The sequence below is a fragment of the Mauremys reevesii genome, linkage group 14 (genome assembly GCF_016161935.1).
Source record: "Mauremys reevesii isolate NIE-2019 linkage group 14, ASM1616193v1, whole genome shotgun sequence".
Taxonomy (NCBI): Eukaryota; Metazoa; Chordata; order Testudines; family Geoemydidae; genus Mauremys; species Mauremys reevesii.
In genome coordinates this window covers 43,245,683-43,266,967 of record NC_052636.1, presented here as the reverse complement: position 1 = coordinate 43,266,967, position 21,285 = coordinate 43,245,683, and the positions used below count along the sequence as shown (strand labels likewise).

At 50.7% G+C, this 21,285-nt stretch overlaps 3 non-coding genes across 3 annotated transcripts; 1 reads left to right on the top strand and 2 right to left on the bottom strand.

The window, feature by feature from the left end:
* The first annotated feature begins 1,408 nt into the window (after window positions 1-1,408).
* TRNAG-UCC lies at window positions 1,409-1,480 on the top strand. The gene has a single exon. It is a non-coding gene; the product is annotated as a tRNA-Gly (tRNA).
* A 1,398-nt stretch (window positions 1,481-2,878) lies between these two features.
* On the bottom strand, window positions 2,879-2,951 carry TRNAV-AAC. Its single transcript has one exon. It is a non-coding gene; the product is annotated as a tRNA-Val (tRNA).
* Window positions 2,952-17,707: 14,756 nt separating this feature from the next.
* Window positions 17,708-17,779, bottom strand: TRNAG-UCC. Its single transcript has one exon. It is a non-coding gene; the product is annotated as a tRNA-Gly (tRNA).
* Between the last annotated feature and the right edge of the window lie 3,506 nt (window positions 17,780-21,285).

Genomic DNA, 21,285 nt, shown 5'->3' with positions numbered 1-21,285 from the left:
CCGGACGTTGTAGCTCCACTGTTATTTTACTGAATTGCTTCAAAACAGCAAGTGTAGAAAGTCTCCTAAGTGCCAGGCTCTCTGCCATGGAAACAGCTGCCTCTGCTCTCCAGGAGTCTGTGCGTTCCACCCAGCAACATACAAACCTGCTCCACACTGAAGGGGGGTCAGACAGTGATGGTAACGCAAATCTTCAGACTATTAACCAAGGTCCCTTTCTTTAACCCAGGACATGCCAGTCACCTGTTAGCCATGGTGTTATCTTCATCTTCAAATACTTCTCAGGACATTGAACAGAGGGAGTGAACCCCCCCAAATGGCTCCCTGTTGAGGCGTTGTACCGAACCTGCCCCTGTAGACCGTCTGGTTTTATACTCTTAGAGCTTTTTCTCTTCAAACCCCTTATCCCAATCTCTGGGCCAACCTACGCATTTCAGAGTTTAGAATTTACTCTCATCACCCTCCTATGGCACTTTCCATGTTACTGAGACAAAGCAAGTGGGGGAAGCTCCGTGGCTAATGAAAACCAACACTCTGGGTGAGGCCTGAACTCACACCCACAGCTGTATTTCCCCCTGCATGAGCCATTATAGGTGCTTCTTAGACAAACTTGGGCTGTAGGTGGTTATGTGTGTCTGTGCTTCACCACTTTGGCTGCTCTGTGAAAAGCTGATGGTTCAAACAGAAGCTGGTGGGTTTTTGTTTTGTTTTAAGCAATTAGAGTCTAGTACATTTTAACAGGCAGAAAATGTCCTATTCTGGTCTAGCCCCATTTGACTCCTTCTGTCCATCTTCTTCCTTCGCCCTGAGTGTCTTTCCTTCCCCATTGGGGACATGCAGAGATGAACCCCAGTCAGTCTGTGTCACAGAGAGTCTGTATCTCCTAAGGAATGTGGGTGAAGGATTCCAGCTGAATTAACGCCACTCACCTGGGTTAGAAACATTTGTTTCTTTCGAGCAGATAGTGGGAAATGGGACATTAATTAAGACCCAGGAGGCAAGGCAGAGGCTTCATGCTCTTGATCTCCATGAAGGGAGAGAGGATCCCCAGGAAGGAACAGAGCTTCCTTTAGATTCAAGCTGGGTCTCCTGGAAGTTGGAAAAGACCCTTGGTCACTGAGGATCTCGTGCTGCTCCAGAGGCTCGAGAGTCCTGGGTGCAGGGAGGGTGTCACTGCACAGTCTGAAATGGAAGGGAGGACCCTGGAAGGGAAGGGGAGGAACAGAAAATGGAGAGGAATGAAACAGAATAAAGGCCTCTTCTCTCTCCCCTCCCCGACCCAGCAAGAACTGTTATCAGTGGGGAAACTCCCCACCATGAACGGCAGAGACCACAGAGACATTCGCCTCATGCTGAGAAGTAAGGTGACCAATCACCAAGTGTGAAAAATCAGAGACTTTCACTAGATGCATTGGTGGTATAGTGGTGAGCATAGCTACCTTCCAAGCAGGTGACCTGGGTTCAATTCCCAGCCAATGCAATGATGTGATGATTCCTCCACTGGGAATTGGTTTAATTTCAGTCATGTTCTATCAGTTTATCAATGGAATGAGAGAATCAGTGTCCCAAATCCCAACAGATCACTAAACACCCAGTGGAGGAAGAAAGGGGTGGGACTATATAATAAGCAGTTGGAGTCATCCTGGTATTACAATGCTTCATTTCTTTTCTTTTTTTTAATTCCTTTACTTCCCTCTCCCTTTTAGACTCAGAGCCTTTAAGGTCAGAAGGGACCAGTGTGATCATCTAGTCTGACCTGCTGCACCTTGCAGGCCAAAAGACCCCACCCACCCACTCCTGTAATAGACCCGGGAGGGGAGGCAGCTCTGTACACTGCCCCTACCCCAGGCAGCACATGGAGGCCCTCTGCTCCCCTCCCCCCACAACGGGTGTGCAGAGATGTGCCAGCAGCACTAAGGTGGCTCCCTGCCCACTCTACATCCGCCCTTCCGTGCCACTCCCAGAAGTGGCTGGCATGTCCCAGCATCCCCTGGGGTGGGGGGAGTGTCTCCACGTGCTGCCCCTGCCCCGAGCACCGACTCTGCAGCTCCCATTGGCCAGGAACTGTAGCCAATGGGAGCTCTGGAGGCAGCGCCTGCAGACAGCAGCACATGGAGATCCCCTGGCCCCACTCTTCTAGGAGCTGCTGCCAGAGAGTTGTGTGTACCGGTCACTTTGGGAGCTGCACCACCCCTCCTGCACCCCACCCCCACCCCCAGCGCAGAGCCCAAACCCAAATTGCCTCCCAGTGCTTTGCTTGTCTTCCTTTCACCAGAACCATCCTTCTTCTCCTGGGCTGCAAGTAGCCATCCCTGGGAAGCCAAGAGGCAGGCACAGGATTCTGCCAGGTAAGTGTCCCCCAGCGCCGCGATGGATGGTGCGATGAAGGTAAGTCTTCCCGAGGCGCGATGGAATGTAACACAGCGAACCACTGGCCAGGCAGTCCGGGCGAAGGGCATTCACTGGAGGTACAAGCTTGTGAGTGACTCCTGAGCACAGGGCCCCTTCCCCTTTTAAGGACCTGCTCCTCATGGCCTGCGACTAGAGATGACTTGGCTGCATCTGGTGGGTCACACTCCACCTTGGGCAGTGTCCATGCTCTGGGTGTGTGATCGCTGCCTAATTAGAGTCCCAGACACCTTGTCTATCTAGGAGCTCTTCTGATCTTCCAGCTGTTCAACCAGCTCCTTCATCCCACAAGCATTGCAGGAGGGAGCGGGAGGGGGAGGGGGAAAGCCACTTCACAGGCATTCAGAGAGGGAGAGGATACAAAAATGGGAATGGGGGAAGTATAACAGACCTATTGAGCATAGAAATCACTGCTGCTCCTACAACAGCAGGGACAGGCCACTAGGAGCTGGGAAAAATTAAGCCATCATGTTTCTGCCTGGTTTTGAACCAGGGATCTTTTGCATGTTAGGCAAATGTGATAACCACTACACTACAGAAACTCTGTTACAAGGCTCTGCCCTTCCCTTCATAAGAACAGAAGAATGGCCAGACTGGGTCAGACCAAAGGTCCATCCAACCTCATATCCCATCTGCCAACAGTGGCCAATGCCAGGTGCCCCAGAGGGACTGAACCTAACAGGTAATGATCAAGTGATCTCTCTCCTGCCATCCATCTCCACCCTCTGACAAACAGAGGCTAGCGATACCATTCCTTACCCAGGCTGCCTAATAGCCATTAATGGACTTAACCTTCATTAATTTATCTGCAAAAATAATGAGGAGTACTTCTGGCACCTTAGAGACTAACAAACTTATTTGAGCATAAGCTTTCATGGGCTAAAATCCACTTAATCAGATGCATACAGTGGAAAATACAGCAGGAAGATATATATATATATATACACAGAGAACATGAAAAAATGGGTGTTGCCATCCACACTATGATGAGAGTGAGCAGTTAAGGTGAGTTATTATCAGCCGGAGAAAAAAACTTGTAGTGATAATCAGGATGGCCCATTTCCCACAGTTGACAAGAAGGTGTGAGTAACAGTAGGGGGACAAATAAACATGGGGAAATAGTTTGACTTTGTGTAATGACCCACCCACTCCCAGTCTTTATTCAAGCCTAATTTAATGGTGTCCAGTTTGCAAATTAATTCCAATTCAGCATCTCTTGTGGGAGTCTGTTGTTGAAGGTTTTTTGTTGTAATATTGCGACTTTTAGGTCTGTAATTGAGTGACCAGGGAGATTGAAGTGTTCTCTGGCTGTGTTTGAATGTTATAATTCTTGATGTCTGATTTGTGTCCATTTATTCTTTTATGTAGAGACTCTCTGGTTTGGCCAATGTACATGGCAGAGAGGCATTGCTGGCACATGATGGCACATATCACATTGGTAGATATGCAGGTGAATGAGCCCCTGATGGCATGGCTGATGTGATTAGGTCCTATGATGGTGTCCCCTGAACAGATATGGGGAGAGAGTTGGCAATGGGCTTTGTTGCAAGGATAGGTTCCTGGGTTAGTGTATTTGTTGTGTGGTTGCTGGTAAGTATTTGCTTCAGGTTGGATGGCTGTCAGTAAGCAAGGACTGGCCTGTCTCCCAAGATCTGTGAGAGTGAGGGATTGTCCTTCAGGACGGGTTGTAGATCCTTGATGATGCACTGGAGATGTTTTAGTTGGGGGCTGAAGGTGACGGCTAGTGGGGTTCTGTTCCTTTCTTTGTTGGGCCTGTCCTGTAGTAGGTGACTTCTGGGTACTCTTCTGGCTCTGTCAATCTGCTTCTTCACTTCAGCAGGTGGGTACTGTAGTTGTAAGAATGCTTGATAGAGATCTTGTAGGTGTTTGTCTCTGTCTGAGGGGTTGGAGCAAATGCGGTTGTATCTTAGAGCTTGGCTGTAGACAATGGATTGTGTGATGTGGTCTGGGTGAAAGCTGGAGATGTAGGTAAGTATAGCGTTCAGTATGTTTCCGGTATAGGGTGGTGTTTATGTGACCATCGATTAGCACAGTAGTGTCCAGGAAGTGGATCTCTTGTGTGGATTGGTCCAGGCAGAGGCTGTAGGTGGGATGGAAATTGTTGAAATCATGGTGGAATTCCTCAAGGGTTTTCTTTTCCATGGGACCAGCTGATGAAGATGTCATCAGTGTAGCACAAGTAGAGTAGGGGCATTAGGGGACAAGAGCTGAGGAAGCGTTGTTCTAAGTCAGCCATAAAAACGTTGGCATAGTGTGGGGCCATGTGAGTACCCGTAGCAGTGCCGCTGACTTGAAGGTAAACATTGTACCCAAATGTGAAATAGTTATGGGTGAGGACAAAGTCACAAAGTTCAGCTGTGACATTATCGGGGATACTGTTCCTGACGGCTTGTAGTCCATCTTTGTGTGGAATGATGATGGAGCGTCTACATAGCCAGACAATCCTGCTGTCAGGGTGCCAATGCCTGAGATGATGGTGCATCCAGGATTTCCAGGTTTATGGATCTTGGGTAGCAGATAGAATAACCCTGGTTGGGGTTCTAGACTGTCTTATTGCCAAGGGACAGAGAAACTCGGCCAGCAGCAGGGAGTGCATAACACCGCCCTAGTGTTGGGGTGACAGCGCCTCCGGGATCCTGACATCCCTATTGGTTCCATTGCTGGTTGTTTTCCTTTTCCTGGGGGACTCTGGGCAAGTTGCTCCCCCCTCTAGGGCTCCGTCCCCAGCAGGCAAATGGGGATTTCGTACCTTCCTGCTATTGGAAAGTGCTGGGAGAATCCCCCAGCCAAAGCTGCTCTGACAGCGCTAAGCAGCATCTGACCATTCAAGGTCGGAGCGCACTGCCCAGGAGGAGGAGAGTCTGGCTCTGGGGTTTCACTTCAGCCCAGTCTAGAGAGAGGGGCCCAGCCATGGGGTTTGGCTCAAGAAGACCAAGTCTCCAATTTGTTAAGGGCATTTTGAATTCCAGTCCTGAGCTCCAAAGTGCTTGGTGTCAGTTGCACATTTTGGAAGCAGGCTCTCCACTCCATCTTCCAAATCATTCATGAAACTATTGAATAGTACCCGACCCAGGACTGATCCCTGCCGGACCCACTAGGTGCCCCCTCTCCGTCGGGCAGCCAAACCTGGAGAAGGGCCCCTGGAGTCTGGGCTTTCAACCAGCTCTGCACCCACATGACACTGATTGCATCTACACCGCATTTCCCTTGTTTGCTTGTGAGAATGTCCTACGGGACTGTGTCAAAAGCCTTAGTAACCCCGAGATAGATCCCATCTACTGTTTACCCAGCTCCACTAGGCCTGGAACCCTGCCAAAGAAGGAAAGAGGCTGGGTTTGGGATGATTTGTTCTTGACAAATCCATGCTCACTTGTCCTAAGAACCAAATTATCCTGTAGGTGCTGCTGACAAACTGATTGTTTAAGAATATATTCCAGTATCTCTCCAGCTATGGAAGTGAGGCTGGCTAGTCTGTAAGTCCCAGGGGTCTCTTTGTTCCCCTTTGAAAGATAGGTCCTGTCTTGTTCATGGATGGGAAGATGTTCTTTTTCAGGGATCTCAGACGAGAACTGGGGCACAACACCTGGTTTGTTAAGGCCACAAAAATGGAGGCAGGAACCTCTTCTCTCCTATTGGCAAAGAACCCCAGGTACCTAAAAGACAGGGACTCACACCCCTGAATGGGCTTTAGAAAAGGCAATGGTTAAAAAGTTTGGCCCCGACCATTTCTTGTTTCCGCAGACTAGACATTTTAGCAAACTTTAGAATTCCTTGGTGCTAAACACTGTGAAACTCCCCTTTCTCCTTCACACAGGGCTTTATCGCCCCTTATCTCACTCAGGATCACAACTGCCCAGAGTTCGAGAATTGTCCCTGTTCCCATTGGGCAGATGGGGAGGAGCCTGAGGTATAGAGAAAAGAAGTGACCTGTCACCAGATGGATCAGACTGAACAGGTTTCAGTCCTCGAGGAGGCTCTTACCTTCTAAACAGGGACGGCTGTTTTCTAGTAAAATCACTAAAAGGGAAGGAGAAAACTCAAAATAGGTTCCTCCTGGCGCTCACGTCCATGAACCCGAATACTCTCTCAGTCATCAGAGAGAGACCTGGAGAAGGAGACTTGCTGACGCAAAGCCACAGGGGTCTCTGAGGTTTCCCTGGCCCCTCGCCCCTGTCCTGCCTGGCTGATGTCAGCATCTCTCTGTGAGGTCACCACCTCCCCACCACCTTGGACCAATAGTCTGAGGTCCTGCCAAAGGCCTTTGTGATGTCACTGCCACACCCCTCCCTTGCTGTGCCAATGTTTTGCCCCTGGCCAGGCACTTTGGAGGTTTGAGCTACTCCCTGTGGACCACCCCACTCAAGGAGCGTTCGTTCTAGGCAGCAAGCCGGCTAGACAGGGAAACCTCAGACGCTGCTCCCAAAGCTACACTCAGTTTTTCAGAAATGAGTCGACTTTATGACCAGAAGAGACCATTTGAGCATCTAATCTGACCCCCTGCATATCACAGGCCTCCTGTATGACACAAGAGCTACTTTTGGGGCAAACACATTCCAGAAAGGCATCTAGTCTTCATTAAATGACTTCAGGAGATGGAGAATCCATAACTTTCCTTTGTAGCTTGTTCCTGTGGTGAATCATCCTCGCTGTTGAATATTTGTGCCTTATTTGTAATATGAATTTGTCTCTTTTCACCTTCCAGCCATTGGGTCTTGTTATGCCTTTCTCTGCTCGATTCAAGAGCCCTTTAATATCCAATCCTTTCTCTCCATTAAGGCACTTCAACACTTCAATGAAGTCACCTTTCAATCTTCTTTTGATCAGCTAAACAGGTTGAGCTCGTTCAATAGCTCACTAGAAGGCATTTTTCTCCAGCCCTCAGAACATTTGGTGGCTCTTTGCTGCCCCAGCTCCAATTTCACAACATCTTTTTCAAACGAGGACACCAAAACTGGAGGCTATTCCAGTATCAGTCTCACTGATGCCGTGTTGCCTCCTGTGACGTTATTGACATAATCTGTACTGTATAGATCACCGTTGTGACCACTGTTCTATTTGTAGCCAATATTGTAGAAAGGTTGTCGCGTAAGGGGTCTATGGAGAGGTCCTGATTGGCTGATTATAATTATGCTATTTCTAGATGTGTATCATTTTTACAGTTGACATTATGAATTCCTGCCCATTTCCCCACTGGCTGGAGCATGGCTAGAGTGTGTCTGTGGTTAATGATGTTGCTGTAGATTGTTTGTTTCCTGCCTTGGCAATTCAGACAGTCCCTTTTCCCAACATATCTCCAGCACATCATTAGTTCTAATAACAGGGGCAGCTTTTCTCTGGGGCACTGAGATTTTTTGGGAAGTTGGTGGCTCCTTTCTTTCCTCACCCTGGAGTAAACTCAGCTTTTTATTCCATGGTTCATGCTTTATGGAATAACAACATCAGCCTGAAGAAAGAGGAGAGTGAATATCTCACTGCCAGGGCTGAAGGTGGCCACGTCCCCTCTGTCTGACCGTTGTCATTGCAGGAGAGAAGGTGTCAATACAATTGAATGCCCTGGCTCAGACAAGAGACACAGGGAGGTTTTGCTGTTCATGGATCAAAGGAAATTGTGTCTCTGTGTGAAACTGAGGAGGGACATGAAACGGCCACAGGGTGGTGCAATGCCCTAAGCTAAGGCAGGAGGGGGAAGGAAAGGGGCTGAGGAATGACTGAAGTGGACTCACCTGGGCAGGGGCGGCTCTACGTTTTTGGCCACCCCAAGCAGTCATGCGCGGGAGGCGCCCCGGAGCCGCGGGAGCAGCGGACCTCCCGCGGGCATGACTGCAGAGGGACCGCTGGTCCTGCGTGGCTCGGCTGGACCTCCCGCGGCTGCGGGTCCAGCCGAGCCGCGGGACGAGCGCCCCCTCCGCAGTCATGCCTGCAGCAGGTCCGGTCGTCCCGGGGCTCCGGTGAACCTCCCGCAGGCATGACTGCGGCAGGTCCGCCGGCACAGCCTGCCGCCCACCCCGGCCGCAGGGGACGCCCCTTAGATTTTGCCGCCCTAGGCACCAGCTTGTTTTGCTGGTGCCTAGAGCCGCCCCTGCACCTGGGATTGAAATGACATTTGTTTGTGTCGGGCAGTGAGAAATGTGACATTAATTCAGATGCAGGGTTGAGGCTTCTTTAGCTCCTTGTAGAACTTGAACTTGATTTCCCAGAAGGGAGAAAGGGAAAGTCTGGGGTGGCCTTGAGTCCCTGGCTGGGTCTCCTGGGCAGTGGAAAACGTCCCTTGTTTGGCCCTGCCAAGGGGATCGTGGAGGCTGAGACGCCCCTCGGCTTGGATCAAAGGGGGAGTTGGATGGAATTTATCACACAACCCTCCCTGCTCCCCAGAGCCCCACGGGGAGAAGCTAGAGAAGGGGGAGTCATTCCTCCCCTGCTCTCCCAGAAGAGCTGCTAGCAGGGCCGCCCAGAGGCAGGGGCAAGGGGGGCAATTTGCCCCAGGCCCTGGATCTTGCAGGGGCCCCCACAAGCAGGAGCGTAGCTGGGGGGAGCAGGGGGGGCTGCCGCTCCCCCACTGAGCACATTCCCCCAAAGTGGCGCCTTAGTAGGAATTTGGAATAAGGTGGAAAGATCTGGATTTCTCCCCCCCTGCAGAGTGCGGCACTGCTGATTGGCCGCTGGGGCCTGATTGAGCTGCTGCCTTTGGGCCTCCAGCAGCCAGATCCCCCCTTGCACACACACACACACCCCGCTGCCTCAGCACGCTGCGGGGGAGGGGCTGTGTGCTGGCATGTGTTTCACTTTGGCTCCAGAGGCAGCCAGCGGCTCGAGCTGCCGGGTGGTAAGAGGAGTCCTGGGGGGCAGTCAGGGAGCAGGGGGAGGGTTGGATGGTTCGGGGTGGGGACTTTCTGGGGGCTGGGGCAGTCAGGGAGCGGGGGGGGTTAGATGGGAGGAAGTCTGGGCCTCTGTCCAACAGCAAAACACAAGCATAGAAAAGCAGCCGTTAGTGGGAAGTGCTATCAGCTGGCCCGGGCAGCCTGCCTGGCCCCCAGCCCGCTTGCCTGAGCTGTATTGTTAATGCATTTTATTTGGAAGATGCAGCCTGAGTGATTTAAAGGCCCCAAGCGCAGCTGAAAGAGCTGGGACAGTTGCAAGCTTTCTCTGCTGGGCTTTTCATCCGGGTCACACAATGCAAACCTGCTCGAGGCTCCGCACAAGAGAGGTTTCTTGAGGCCGTCCATGCAGCTCACAGCTTAAGCTCTTCTAAGCTTGCAGCCGTGGCACAAAAGGATTTGGGAGCAGTTAACAATTCTCTGTGGTTAAGAGATTTTTCATTTCCTGGGCCCTGCTACCCAATGCCACAGGGGAGACTGAGTGAGTAGCCCTGCTTGTCCTCTGCAATCCCTTCCCTGCTTCTTTCCCTTGTGTTTGCAAGGGGCTCATTAACATGCTGCATCCGAACACACCTTCCCTCCAGAGACACAGTCCTGGCTTCTCCTCCTTCCTCACTTTCTCCTTCTCTCCCTCTCTGGTTTTTCTCCATGCCCCGTCTCTGGTCTGTGCTCCCTCTCCACCCCATGCACTGTATCAAGCACATCTCTGCCTCTCTTGTTTATGGGCTCTGTGCTGGGATGGCAGAGGCAGGGCTATTGTTGAGTTCTCTGCTGGGTCTGTTTGGATCAGACTCTAAAATCAAACGCTCCCTTTGCTAGCAGGATCCCTCCGCCTGCTCACAAGGGCTTCTGGCTACACACTAGAGCCAGGTGCTAGGGCAGAAGCAGCTGCCCATGTACCCTCAATGGCAGGAGTGGTGCGTGGTCCCTCGTCCCCCCCCCCCACACACACTTTGGATTACGGGGTGTGTCTTGGTGTATATTGGGGGTCCTGTCAGGGGGCGGGGAGTGGTTGGATAGGTGTGGGAGTCCTGGCAGTCTGTCTGGGGGCAGGGGTGTGGATAAGGGTCGGGGCAGTCAGGGGACAGGTAGGATTCTAGGGGGCAGTCAGGGACCGGGGTCCCAGGAGGGGGCAGTCAGGGGACAAGGAGTGGGGGGGTGTTGGGGGTTCTGAAGGGGGCAGGAAGTGGGATGGAGCGGATGTAATTAGTAATTTGATATGTTGGGTGGTGCCTTTTTTTATGTGTTCGCTTCCCCTCATGTGAGACCCTGGCTACGCCGCTGCCCACGGGAATCCAGTATTCTACAGCATTGCAACTTTTTTGTCTGGAAGGGGCCCCCAAAATTGTTTTGCCCCCAGGCCCCCTGAATCCTGTGGGCGGCCCTGCAATAATGTCAAGTTTTTGCTCAGTGGGGAGGAGGGCAGAGGGGAGGGATCCTGGAAGCAGGGGAGTTGGACAGTGTGGGGAGGGGAGCCCAGCAGTGGGGGTCGGGGGCAGAGGTCTGTGGGAGGTCAGGGAAGGATCCCAGCGTTGTGGGAAGTGGGCAGCATGGAGAGCCCAGGCCTGGCACGGGCACTGGGCAGAGTGACTCTGTCCTTCTACACTCCCCCCCGGCAGGCTAGGCAGGACGGGGAGAATTACGTGTTTGTTGGTAAATGTCGATGTCTGTGTAAACACAGGACCCAATGGCAAAATATTTCCATCGATAATCATCAAACCTGACAGATGGGCAGAGTAAGAAACATGCTGCTTGAGAACGTGTCCTGTTCTAATCCGATAGGGGTCCCTTCCGCCTTGGGCACCACCAGGTGGGTGTTTCATTTCCCTCCCTATTTTCACACAGAGACACAATGTCCTTTGCATGGATCCATGAACAGCAAAACCTCCCAGTGTCTCTTGTCTGAGCCAGGGCATTCGATTCCATTGACACCTTCTCTCCTGCAATGGCAACGGTCAAACAGAGGAGACATGGCCACCTTCAGCCCTGGCAGTGAGATATTCCCTCTCCTCTTTCTTCATGCTGATGTTGTTATTCCATAAAACATGAACCATGGAATAAAAAGCTGAGTTTACTCCAAGGTGAGGAAAGAAAGGAGCCACCATCTCCCAAAAAAATCTCAGTGCCCCAGAGAAAAGCTGCCCTTGTTATTGGAACTGATGATGTGCTGGAGATATGTTGGGAACAGGCACTATCTGAATTGCCAAGGCAGGAAACGAACAATCTACAGCAACATCATTAACCACAGACACACTCTAGCCATGCTCCAGGCAGTGGGGAAATGGGCAGGAATTCATAACGTCAACTATAAAAATGATACACATCTAGAAATAGCATAATTATAATCATTCAATCAGGACCTCTCCATAGACCCCTTACGCGACAACCTTTCTACAATAGTGGCTACAAATAGAACAGTGGTCGCAACGGTGATCTATACGGTTACAGATTATGTCAATAACGTCACAGGAGGTGACATGGCATCAGTGAGAGTGATACTGGAATTCTGCCTCCAGTTTTGGTGTCCTCATGTGAAAAAGATGTTGTGAAATTGGAGCTGGGGCAGCAAAGAGCCACCAAATGTTCTGAGGGCTGGAGAAAAATGCCTTCTAGTGAGCTATTGAAAGAGCTCAACCTGCTTAGCTTATCAAAAGAAGATTGAAAGGCGACTTCATTGAAGTCTTGAAGTGCCTTAATGGAGAGAAAATATTGGGTATTAAAGGGCTCTTTAATTGAGCAGAGAAAGGAATAACAAGACCCAATGGCTGGAAGGTGAAAAGAGACAAATTCATGTTACAACTAAGGCAGAAATATTCAACAGTCAGGATGATTCACCACAGGAACAAGCTACCAAGGAAAGTGATGGATTCTCCATCTCCTGATGTCATTTAATGAAGACTAGATGCCTTTCTGGAATGTGTTTGCCCCCAAAGTAGCTCTTGTGTCATACAGGAGGCCTGTGATTTGCAGGGGGTCAGATTAGATGCTCTAATGGTCTCTTCTGGCCATAAAGTTGACTAATTTCTGAAAAACTGAGTGTAGCATTGGGAGCAGCGTCCGATGTTTCCCTGTCTAGCCGGCTTGCTGCCTAGAACGAACGCTCCTGGAGTGGGGTGATCCACAGGGAGTAGCTCAAACCTCCAAAGTGCCTGGCCAAAGGCAGGACATTGGCCCAGCAAGGGAGGGGTGGGGCAGTGACATCACAAAGGCCTTTGGCAGGACCTCAGCCTATTGGTCAAAGGCAGTGGGGAGGTGGTGACCTCACAGAGAGATGCTGACATCAGCCAGGCAGGAGAGGGGCGAGGGGCCAGGGAAACCTCAGAGACCCCTGTGGCTTTGCTTCAGCAAGTCTCCTTCTCCAGGTCTCTCTCTGAGGACTGAGGGAGTATTCGGGTTCACAGATGTGAACGCCAGGAGGAACCTCTTTCGAGTTTTCTCCTTCCCTTTGAGTGATTTTACTAGAAAACAGCCGTCCCTGTTTAGAAGGTAAGAGCCTCCTCGAGGTCTGAAACCTGTTCAGTCTGATCCATCTGGTGACAGGTCACTTCTCTTCTCTATACCTCAGGCTCCTCCCCATCTGCCCAATGGGAACAGGGACAGTTCTCAAACTCTGGGCAGTCGTGAACCTGAGTGAGAGAAGGGGCGATAAAGCCCTCTGTGAAGGAGAAAGGATAGTTTCACGGTGTTTAGCACCAAGGAATTCTAAAGTTTGCTAAAATGTCTAGTCTGCGGAAACAAGAAATGGTCGGGGCCAAACTTTTTAACCATTGCCTTTTCTAAAGCCCATTCAGGGGTGTGAGTCCCTGTCTTTTAGGTACCTGGGGTTCTTTGCCAGCAGGAGAGAAGAGGTTCCTGCCTCCATTTTTGTGGCCTTAACAAACCAGGTGTTGTGCCCCAGTCCTCGTCTGAGATCCCTGAAAAAGAACATCTTCCCATCCATGAACAAGACAGGACCTATCTTTCAAAGGGGAACAAAGAGACACCTGGGACTTGCAGACTAGCTAGCCTCACTTCCATAGCTGGAGAGATACTGCCATACATTCTTAAACAGATTGTCAGCAGCACCTACAGGAGAATTTGGTTCTTAGGACAAGTGAGCATGGATTTGTCAAGAACAAATCATCCCAAACCCAGCCTCTTTCCTTCTTTGGCAGGGTTCCGGGCCTAGTGGAGGTGGGTAAACAGTAGATGGGATCTATCTTGGGAATACTAAGGCTTTTGACACAGTCCCGCAGGACATTTTCACAAGCAAACGAGGGAAATGCGGTCTAGATGCAATCAGTGTCACGTGGGTGCAGAGCTGGTTGAAAGCCCAGACTCCAAGGGCCCTTCTCCATGGTTGGCTGCCCAACAGAGAGGGGGCACCTCGTGGGTCCGTCAGGGATCAGTCCGGGGTCCAGTACTATTCAATAGTTTCATGAATGATTTGGAAAATGGAGTGGAGATCATGCTTCTAAAATGTGCAAATGTGACGAAGCACTTTGGAGCTCAGGACTGGAATTCAAAACGCCCTTAACGAATTGGAGACTTGGTCTTCTTGAGCCAAACCCCATGGCTGGGCCCCTCTCTCTAGACTGGGCTGAAGTGAAACCCCAGAGCCAAACACTCCTCCTGGGCAGTGCGCTCCGACCTTGAATGGTCAGATGCTGCTTAGCGCTGTCAGAGCAGCTTTGGCTGGGGGATTCTCCCAGCACTTTCCAATAGCGGGAAGGTATTAAATCCCCATTTGCCTGCTGGGGATGGAGCCCTAGAGGCGGGAGCAACTTGCCCAAAGTCCCACCGGAAAAGGAAAACAACCAGCAGTGGAACCAATAGGGGTGTCAGGATCTTGGAGGCGCTGTCACCCCCACACTAGGGCGGTGTTATGCACCCCCTGTTGCTGGCTGAGTTTCTCCGTCTCTTGGCAATAAGACAGCCTAGAACCCCAACCAGGGTTATTCTATCTGCTACCCAAGATCCATAAACCTGGAAATCCTGGACGCCCCATCATCTCAGGCATTGGCACCCTGACAGCAGGATTGTCTGGCTATGTAGACGCTCCATCATCATTCCACACAAAGATGGACTACAAGCCGTCAGGAACAGTATCCCCGATAATGTCACAGCTGAACTTTGTGACTTTGTCCTCACCCATAACTATTTCACATTTGGGGACAATGTTTACCTTCAAGTCAGCGGCACTGCTATGGGTACTCACAGGGCCCCACAGTGTGCCAACGTTTTTATGGCTGACTTAGAACAACGCTTCCTCAGCTCTCGTTCCCTAATGCCCCTACTCTACTTGTGCTACACTGATGACATCTTCATCATCTGGTCCCATGGAAAAGAAAACCCTTGAGGAATTCCACCATGATTTCAACAATTTCCATCCCACCTACAACCTCTCCCTGGACCAATCCACACAAGAGATCCACTTCCTGGACACTACTGTGCTAATAAGTGATGGTCACATAAATACCACCCTATACCGGAAACATACTGAACGCTATACTTACCTACATGTCTCCAGCTTTCACCCAGACCACATCACACAATCCATTGTCTACAGCCAAGCTCTAAGATACAACCGCATTTGCTCCAACCCCTCAGACAGAGACAAACACCTACAAGATCTCTATCAAGCGTTCTTACAACTACAGTACCCACCTGCTGAAGTGAAGAAGCAGATTGACAGAGCCAGAAGAGTACCCAGAAGTCACCTACTACAATACAGGCCCAACAAAGAAAGGAACAGAACCCCACTAGCCATCACCTTCAGCCCCCAACTAAAACCTCTCCAGTGCATCATCAAGGATCTACAACCCATCCTGAAGGACAATCCCCCACTCTCACAGATCTTGGGAGACAGGCCAGTCCTTGCTTACTGACAGCCACCCAACCTGAAGCAAATACTTACCAGCAACCACACAACAAAAACACTAACCCAGGAACCTATCCTTGCAACAAAGCCCATTGCCAACTCTGTCCACATATCTATTCAGGGGACACCATCATAGGACCTAATCACCATCAGCCATGCCATCAGGGGCTCATTCACCTGCACATCTACCAATGTGATATGTGCCATCATGTGCCAGCAATGCCTCTCTGCCATGTACATTGGCCAAACCAGAGAGTCTCTACATAAAAGAATAAATGGACACAAATCAGACATCAAGAATTATAACATTCAAACACAGCCAGAGAACACTTCAATCTCCCTGGTCACTCGATTACAGACCTAAACGTCGCAATATTACAACAAAAAACCTTCAACAACAGACTCCCACAAGAGATGCTGAATTGGAATTAATTTGCAAACTGGACACCATTAAATTAGGCTTGAATAAAGACTGGGAGTGGGTGAGTCATTACACAAAGTCAAACTATTTCCCCATGTTTATTTGTCCCCCTACTGTTACTCACACCTTCTTGTCAACTGTTGGAAATGGGCCATCCTGATTATCACTACAAGTTTTTTTCTCCTGCTGATAATAGCTCACCTTAACTGCTCACTGTGGATGGCAACACCCATTTTTTCATGTTGTCTGTGTATATATATATATATCTTCCTGCTGTATTTTCCACTGTATGCATCTGATTAAGTGGATTTTAGCCCACGAAAGCTTATGCTCAAATAAGTTTGTTAGTCTCTAAGGTGCCACAAGTACTCCTCATTATTTTTGCAGATAAATTAATGAAGGTTAAGTCCATTAATGGCTATTAGGCAGCCTGGGTAAGAATGGTATCCCTAGCCTCTGTTTGTCAGAGGGTGGAGATGGATGGCAGGAGAGAGATCACTTGATCATTACTTGTTAGGTTCACTCCCTCTGGGACACCTGGCATTGCCCACTGTTGGCAGATAGGATATGGGGTTGGATGGACCTTTGGTCTGACCCAGTCTGGCCATTCTTCTGTTCTTATGAAGGGAGGGGCAGAGCCCTGCAACAGAGTTTCTGTAGTGTAGTGGTTATCATGTTTGCCTAACATGCAAAAGGTCCCTTGTTCAAAACCAGGTAGAAACATGATGGCTTAATTTTTCCCAACTCCGAGTGGCCTGTCCCTGCTGTTGTAGGAGCAGCAGTGATTTCTATTGCTCAATAGGTCTGTTATACTTCCCCCATTCCCATTTTTGTCTCCTCTCCCTCTCTGAATGCCTGTGAAGTGGCTTTCCCCCTCCCCCTCCCGCTCCCTCCTGCAATGCTTGTGGGATGAATGGGCTGGTTGAACAGCTGGAAGATCAGAAGAGCTCCTAGATAGACAAGGTGTCTGGGACTCTCATTAGGCAGCGATCACACACCCAGAGCATGGACATTGCCCAAGGTGGAGTGTGACCCACCAGATGCAGCCGAGTCATCTCCAGTCACAGGCCATGAGGAGCAGGTCCTTAAAAGGGGAAGGGGCCCTGTGCTCAGGAGTCACTCACAAGCTTGTACCTCCAGTGAATGCCCTTCGCCCCGACCGCCTGGCCAGTGGTTTGCTGCGTTACATTCCATCGCGCCTCAGGAAGACTTACCTTCATCGCACCGCCCATCGCGGCGCTGGGGGACACTTACCTTGCAGAATCCTGTGCCTGCCTCTTGGCTTCCCAGGGGTGGCTACTTGCAGCCCAGGAGAAGAAGGATGGTTCTGGTGAAAGGAAGACAAGCAAAGCACTGGGAGGCAATTTGGGTTTGGGCTCTGCGCTGGGGGTGGGGGTGGGGTGCAGGAGGGGTGGTGCAGCTTCCAAAGTGACCGGTACACACAACCCTCTGGCAGCAGCTCGTAGATGAGTGGGGCCAGGGGATCTCCATGTGCTGCTGTCTGCAGGTGCTGCCTCCAGAGCTCCCATTGGCTACAGTTCCTGGCCAATGGGAGCTGCAGAGTTGGTGCTCGGGGCAGGGGCAGCACGTGGAGACACTCCCCCCACCCCAGGGGATGCTGGGACATGCCAGCCACTTCTGGGAGCGGCACGGAGGGACGGAGGTAGAGTGGGCATGGAGCCACCTTAGTGCTGCTGGCACATCTCTGCACACCCGTTGGGGGAGGAGGGGAGCAGAGGGCCTCCATGTGCTGCCTGGGGTAGGGGCAGAGCACGGAGCTGCCTCCCCTCCCGGGTCTATTCGAGGAGTGGGTGGGTGGGGTCTTTTGGCCTGCAAGGTGCAGCAGGTCAGACTAGATGATCACACTGATCCCTTCTGACCTTAAAGGCTCTGAGTCTAAAAGGGAGAGGGAAGTAAAGGAAATTAAAAAAAATAATAAACCAAGCATTGTAATACCAGGATGACTCCAACTGCTTATTATATAGTCCCACCCCTTTCTTCCTCCACTGGGTGTTTAATGACCTGTTGGGATTTGGGACACTGATTCTCTCATTCCATTGATAAACTGATACAAGGTGACTGAAAGTAAACCAATTCGCAGGGCAGGAATAATCATATCATTGCATTGGCTGGGAATTGAACCCAGGTCACCTGCTTGGAAAGTAGCTATGCTCACCACTATACCACCAATGCATCTGGTGAAAGTCTCTGATTTTTCACACTTGGTGATTGGTCACCTTACTTCTCAGCATGAGGCGAATGTCTCTGTGGTCTCTGCCATTCATCATGGGGAGTTTCCCCACTGATAACAGTTCTTGCTGGGTTGGGGATGGGAGAGAGAAGAGGCGTTCATTCTGTTTCATTCCTCTCCATTTTCTGTTCCTCCCCTTACCTTCCAGGGTCCTCCCTTCCATTTCAGACTGTGCAGTGACACCCTCCCTGCACCCAGGACTCTCGAGCCTCTGGAGCAGCGCATCCCATGAGATCCTCAGTGACCAAGGGTCTTTTCCAATTTCCAGGAGACCCAGCTTGAGACTAAAGGAAGCTCTGTTCCTTCCTGGGGATCCTCTCTCCCTTCATGGAGATCAAGATCATGAAGCCTCTGCCTTGCCTCCTGGGTCTGAATTAATGTCCCATTTCCCACTATCTGCTCGAAAGAAACAAATGTTTCTAACCCAGGTGAGCAGCGTTAATTCAGCTGGAATCCTTCACCCACATTCCTTAGGAGATACAGACTCTCTGTGACACAGACTGACTGGGGTTCATCTCTGCATGTCCCCAATGGGGAAGGAAAGACACTGAGGGGGAAGGAAGAAGATGGGCAGAAGGAGTCAAATGGGGCTAGACCAGAATAGGACATTTTCTGCCTGTTAAAATGTACTAGACTCTAATTGCTGAAAACAAAACAAAAACCCACCAGCTTCTGTTTGAACCATCAGCTTTTCACAGAGCAGCCAAAGTGGTGAAGCACAGACATGCATAACCACCTACAGCCCAAGTTTGTCTAAGCAGCACCTATAGTGGCTCATGCAGGGGGAAATACAGCTGTGGGTGTGAGTTCAGGCCTCACCCAGAGCATTGGTTTTCATTAGCCACAGAGCTTCCCCTACTTGCTTTGCCCAATTCACATGGAAAGTGCCATAGGAGGGTGATGAGAGTAAATTCTAAACTCTGAAATGCGGAGGTTGGCCCAGAGATTGGGATAAGGGGTTTGAAGAGAAAAAGCTCTAAGGCCTTGTCTACACTACAAGACTATTTCCAATCAACTTAGTTCGAATTTGTGGATTCGACCTTATGAAGTTGAATTTGTGTATCCATACTAAATACACTAATTCGAATTTCTGAGTCCACATTCACGGGGCCAGCGTCGACTTTGGAAGCGGTGCACTGTGGGAAGCTATCCCACAGTTCCCGCAGTCCCCGCTGCCCATTGGAATGCTGGGTAGAGCCCCCAATGCCTGCTGGGGGGAGAAATGTTTCGAGGGTGGTTTTGGGTAAGTGTTGTCATTGAACCGTCAATCACAACCTCCCTCCCTCCCTCCTTGAAAGCGCCTGCGGGCAATCTGTTCGTGCACTTTTCTGGTCAGTGACAGCGCGGACGCCATAGCACTGCAAGCATGGAGCCCGCTGCGATCATCGCCGTTTTCTCCTCCTCGCACTTTATCGTCCACCTCTTCCACAGTCAGCTGCTGAGAAATTGGACTACTTTTCAATGGTGCTGCAAGCACTGGGGGCCATAGGGGACATTTTACAAACATCAACGTCGGGTGGCCGGGCAAGGTTCATGATGCGTGTGTTTTCAGGAACTGTGGGCTGCTCAGACGCCTGCAGGAAGGTAGTTTCTTCCCGGACCACGAAATAACTGTTGTGGATGTGCAGATGCCTATAGTCATCCTCGGGGACCCAGCCTGCCCGCTAATGCACTTGCTCATGAAGCCCTATACAGGCGCCTGGGACAGCGACAAGGAACTCTTCAAATACCAGCGAGCAGCGAGCAGCGTGACCTGTGACTGTTCAGTTTCTTTACAGAGAAGCTGAACCTGCCCCTGTTTCTTTACCCAGTTACTGTTGACTCTCCTCTTCGGTTACATACCCGTTCACCCGTTACCCCACTTCCAGCACACGTGTAAAAATAAAATACATGTCCCATTATTACTTAACAAAGGTTTCTTTATTCATGACTTTTCGTGAAAGGGTTGAAACTGGGACGCAGGCTGTGCTGGGTAGGGTGTGCGGTGATGTAAAGACTGCCTCTAAACTCAAGGAATGACAGGCTCCTGCTCCTAGAGCGGTCCGCAGTGCCGGAATGCTTCTTTCAACGGAGCCTGCCATCCCTCTTTATGGAATTCTGTCTGCGGGCGGATATGTGACCTTGTGCTGGAGGAGGACGGATACAGATTCCTCAGCTGCGTGACTCAGCGGTCCAGGACAAAGACCGCTGTATAAGATCTGTAACCGCCCTCCCCCGCTGCAAAGTCACATCTCCCCCGCCCACACAGATCCTGGAAACCACCTCCAAAAACCGACCAGGGTGCCTACTGACTGCACCGTGTGTGTGACCCGCTGCTGATCCTGCCCCCGTGTCTGTACCCTGGGAAAGGTGACCTATGCAATTAACCACCCCCTTCCCCACGCCCCCCATTCAAACACAGTCTTCTTTGAAAAAACATAACGGAAACAGTAATTAACAGCAAAGCATTTTTATTAATTAAGTAGACATGTAGGGGATGGGACTGGGATTGGGACTACTGTGAGTCTGGAAGTGAAGGACTTCGGCAAATGTAGGGTATGAGAGCTTTTGGGTACTTGAGCACTGTGCTGTGGTGCAGTGACAGTATTCACGTCCCCGGCCGCCCCTCCTCCTGGTTACTTTGGGTGAGGGGGATATGGGACTTTGTGGCAGGGGAGGGCGGTTGCAGATACACTGCAGGGGGGCTCTGTCCTCCTGCGGTCCTGCAGAACATCCACAAGGCGCCTGAGCGTGTCCGTTTGCTCCCTCACTAGTCCAAGCAGCGTTTCAGTCGCCTGCTTGTCTTCCTCACGCCACCTCTCCTCCCGTTCGCTGTGTGAGCGCTGGCACAGAGAGACGGTCTCCCTCCACTGGCTCTGCTGGTCCGCCTCTGCTAGGTAGCAGCCCATACGTTCCTCGAACATCTTGTCCCTTGTCTTTTTCTTTCGCCGCCTAATCTTTGCCAGCCTCTGCGAGGGGGATGCTGTGGCAGGTCTGGAGACAGTGGAAGCTGTGAGATGGGAAACAGGGAGTGAATTCCTTGCAAAGATACATTTTTGCGAACAATTAACTGAGTCTAGGCTGTCTCTGTGAATTCTGGGTTGAGACCCCTGTGCCTGCTGGGGCACAAATCATTTTCGCGGTGGATTCTGGGTAAATGTCGCCAGTCATTCCTTCCTCCAGGAAAGCAATGGCAGACAATCATTTCAAGCCCGTTTTCCCAGAATTGCCCTGGCATACGCCATAGCGTGGCAACTATGGACACTGTTTTGCCTTTTGTGTATGTCACCGTATGTGTACTGGATGCCGCTGACAGAGGCGGACCAGCAGCGCTACACAGCAGCATGCTTTTTCTTTTGCATGACAGCAGAGATGGTTACCAGCCATATTGTACCATCAACCATACCATAAATTGGTAATAAGATGGTAATAACATGGGCATGGTTACCTGTCCTTTTGCACTGCACCA